Raw genomic sequence first — 4,685 nt, 5'->3', positions numbered from 1 at the left:
ATTCAGTACCTTCTCATTGGGGGAAGTGGCAACAAAACGACTATTCACGTTGGTGTGTGGAATATATGAGTCTGGCGACATACCACCTGACTTTCGGAAAAGCATCATCCACACAATTCCGAAGACGGCAAGAGCTGACAAGTCCGGGAATTTCGCACAATCAGCTTAACAGCTCATGCATCGAAGCAGCTTATAAGAATAATATACAGAAGAATGGAGAAGAAAATTGAGAATGCGCTAGGTGACGATCAGTTTGGCTTTAGGAAAAGTAAAGGGACGAGAGAGGCAATTCTGACGTTACGGCTAATAATGGAAGCAAGGCTAAAGAAAACTCGAGACACTTTCATAGGATTTGTCGACCTGGAAAAAGCGTTCGACAATATAAAATGGTGCAAGCTGTTCGAGATTCTGAAAAAAGTAGGGGTAAGCTATAGGGAGAGACGGGTCATATACAATATGTACAACAACCAAGAGGGAATAATAAGAGTGGACGATCAGGAACGAAATGCTCGTATTAAGAAGGGTGTAAGACAAGGCTGTAGCCTTTCGCCCCTACTCTTCAATCTGTACATCGAGGAAGCAATGATGGAAATAAAAGAAAGGTTCAGGAGTGGAATTAAAATACAAGGCGAAGGGATATCAATGATACGATTCCTTGATGACATTGCTATCCTGAGTGAAAGTGAAGAAGAATTATATGATCTGCTGAACGTAACAAACAGTCTAATGAGTACACAGTATGGTTTGAGAGTAAATCGGAGAAAGACGAAGGTAATGAGAAGTAGTAGAAATGAGAACAGCGAGAAACCTTACATCAGGATTGATGGTCACGAAGTCAATGAAATTAAAGAATTCTGCTACCTAGGCAGTAAAATAACCAATGACGGACGGAGCAAGGAGGACATCAAAAGCAGACTCGCTATGGCAAAAAAGGCATTTCTGGCCAAGAGAAGTCTACTAATATCAAATACCGGCCTTAATTTGAGGAAGAAATTTCTGAGGATGTACGTCTGGAGTACAGCATTGTATGGTAGTGCAACATGGACTGTAGGAAAACCAGAACAGAAGAGAATCGAAGCATTTGAGATGTGGTGCTATAGACAAATGTTGAAAATTAGGTGGACTGATAAGGTAAGGAATGAGGAGGTTCTACGCAGGATCGGAAAGGAATATGTGGAAAACACTGATAAGGAGAAGGGACAGGATGATAGGACATCTGCTAAGACATGAGGGAATGACTTCCATGGTGCTAGAGGGAGCTGTAGAGGGCAAAAACTGTAGAGGAAGACAGAGATTGGAATACGTCAAGCAAATAGTTGAGGACGTAGGTTGCAAGTGCTACTCTGAGATGAAGAGGTTAGCACAGGAAAGGAATTCGGGGCGGGCCGCATCAAACCTCCTCATTAGTTACGTGATCTAGCCATCTAATCCTCAGGGATTCTTCTGTAGCACCACATTTCGAAAGGTTCTATTCGCTTCTTGTTTAAACTATTTATCGCCCATGTTTCACTTCCATACATGGCCACACTCCATAAAAATTCTTTCAGAAAAGACGTCGTCACACTTCAGTCTGTACCCTATGTTAACAAACTTCTCTTCTTAAGAAACGCTTTCCTTGCCATTGCCAGTCTACATTTTATATCCTCTCTACATCGACCATCAGTTATTTCGCTCCCCAAACAGAAAAACGCATGTATTAGTTTAAATGTCTCATTTCCTAACCTAATTCCCTCAGTGGGACGTAGAACGAACGTATGTGTTAGGACAGTGCGGCGAAGTTTGGCGTTAAAGGGCTGTGGCAGCAGACGACCGATACGAGTGCCTTTGCTAACAGCACGACATAGCCTGCAGCGCCTGTCCTGGGCTCGTGACCATATCGGTCGGACCCTAGACTATTGGAAAACACTGGCCTGGTTAGATACCATTTCCGTTGATGAGAGCTGATTGTATGTTAAGAGTGAGGCACAGACAACATGAAACGACGGACTCAAGTTGTCATCAAGCACTGTCCAAGCTGATGTTGGCTTCATAATGCTCTCTGTTTTCATGGACTGGACGAACCGATCATTAACTGGAAATCGTTATATTCGCCACTTGGAGACCATTTGTAGCCATACATGTACTTCATGTTTCCAAACGACAACGGAATTTTTATGGATGACAGTGCGTCACGTCGGAACATTCTGGACAGTTCGAGGGAATGGTTTGGCCACTCAGATCGTCCGTCACGAACCCCATCGAACATTTAACAGACCGAATCGAATGGAAAGTTGGTGCACAAAAGACTGCATACACAAAACTCTCACAATGTGGAACCCTGTAGGTACATCGTGGATCAGTATTTCTTCAGGGGACGTTAAAGACTTGGTGGGTCCATGCCATGTCGAATTTGTGCTCTGCACCTGGCAAAAGGAAGACCATTACGATATTAGGAGGTATTCTGTGGTTGTTCTCAACTGAGTGTGCGTATTCAGGCTAAGCTTCTTTCGTGGGGTCGTCGGACCGCTGCTCGGAGACCCGGAGCTAACGTAGTTGCAATGACGTGATTTGTAGAGTGTTATTTAGTACTTTTAGTACCAAGGTCCACAGTTGGTCAAATTTTAATTTTTCTTCCCTTCTGTTAAAGATGTTTACGTACCTTTTTAATTTCTATGGCCTCTTTGTGCATCCTAACGTAGTAACACTCCGATTTGATTAAACTATGGTATTCGAGAAACGAATTTTGTGGGACCCTGGCCCGAGTGCATGTTCTGCTACTACCGATTTACCTGTGATATGCAGCCGACAATTTCTCTTATGTTCCTTAAGGCATGTGTTAACGCTTCTCTTTGTAGTTACCATGTAGAAGGATGGAGTGTATAAAATCCGTTACAAATGCGATCAAGCATACGTAGAAACTACGAAAAGGAACCATTAACATACGTCTTAAGGAACGCAGGAGCATTCGTAGTCTGGGCAAGATGGGTTCTTCGACAGTAGCTGAACATGTGCTCCGACCAGGGAACCATAGGATTCGTCTCTCTGAGGCTACGCCGCAGAAGGCATAGAAATTCAAAAACACATAGCAACTTTAACACGAAAGAGTACTATTAACATTAGACACGTTGTGGCCTTAGTAACGTTATCTAGGTTACGTATGCATCGATGTTAGAGATTATACAGGCTATTACAGGTGTGATATTTGTTCCTGTGCCACATCTACATCTAAAAGACTACATAACGCGTATCAGCGACACTCCGTGATCTTGTGCAACCATCTGATGTCACCAACCGACCATTGCCTAGATACGTGAAACAGTTCGTCTTGAAGAGCTCCTTTGAGAGTATAACTTCTTTACGAGTTGTTTTAGGCTCTGTTGATGTCTCCGCCACTGGAAGACTAAATGTTAGGCCGAGAAATAAGCCTTCCACCATGGCCTAGTGCCCATAAAACAAATATCACCGTGAACGTTACATCATTTACTGTTAGTTAACTGTTTGGTCACAGTGGGTAGATCGAACACAGAATGCTACTAACAATTGTGAATATATGTAGATGTTTGTCGTATTTTATAGCTTGCCGGTTTTTATATCAATTTTAATTTATCGTCTTGTCTTTATCTTCGTTTCTTCTGAGTTACAGAGGGGACTTATCATCGGAAAAATGGGGCATTGCCCGGTTGCCGCCAGCCTACATACGCCGATGATGAGATTACTAAAGCCAAGATGATAACAAATGCCCTTGATTGAATCAGTTAACACGGAGATATAATAAAACATCTTCCACAACATTCAAAATCTCCGTCATTGAATACTGTCTTGTCACTGGAAGAAATTAAGCCCATTTAGTGCTATTCAGCATTTCTAATGTAATGGAAGACTTTCTGTTTGGTTAAAGTAGCCACACTACCTAGGTTATGTGTGCATCAATATCGGAAATTATTCTGATTATTGTAGGTGTCAAACTTGACCCTGTATCTACATCTGAAAGACTACTCTGTAATTAACACTTAAGAGCGTAGATCTATTAATCGAATTTCTGAGAACGTTGCACTGAAAGCCCAGTAGAAAATGAAGACTGCTAGAGTTTTCAACGTCTCTTGAATGAAATTGTATACCGAATTAGCAAATTTTTTTACAGTTCCTATTTCTTAAATTATTGTCTTTACAATTCGATTTCATTTTCCTTTGCGCCACTTACGGACGAAGGAATGAAAGCCACGTTCTAGGATCTTCAGCACTTCACGTCGATTTTTGCAAATTACTTTTTCGCCTCTTTCCGTCAAGAGATTCCTTCTCACAGTCACAGTAGCATCTGAAGGCATACTGGACTTTGCGAAGATGCAGGTAGGGGATTAGAGAACGTTGGCGCTCGTGGGGGGAGGGATTCATTCATTGACGGCTACTTTTCTCCGCTTTCCTGCTTCTCAATAAGACCGAAGGGAAGATGCGCCCTTTCCATTCAAATAAGTTCTTTCTTACAATCTCCTTAGCTCGGCTCAATATTCATTCCGCGTTCCCGATGAAACGACTTGCCGTTGAATCTGTTAGGGAATGGAGTGGCGTCATAGAAGTTTAATATGTGCCCCGTTAGCTGCTGTAGAAGACGATGTAACACCTCAATGAAGACAGCATCATATTTGCTGGAAAGGTCTTAACAAGTATGATTACTTTCCTTGAAACATTTTTCTTCTACTCAAACAGGT

This window comes from Schistocerca serialis, chromosome 9 (assembly GCF_023864345.2).
Source record: "Schistocerca serialis cubense isolate TAMUIC-IGC-003099 chromosome 9, iqSchSeri2.2, whole genome shotgun sequence".
Classification (NCBI taxonomy): domain Eukaryota; kingdom Metazoa; phylum Arthropoda; class Insecta; order Orthoptera; family Acrididae; genus Schistocerca; species Schistocerca serialis.
Note: the sequence above shows the minus strand (reverse complement) of the source record.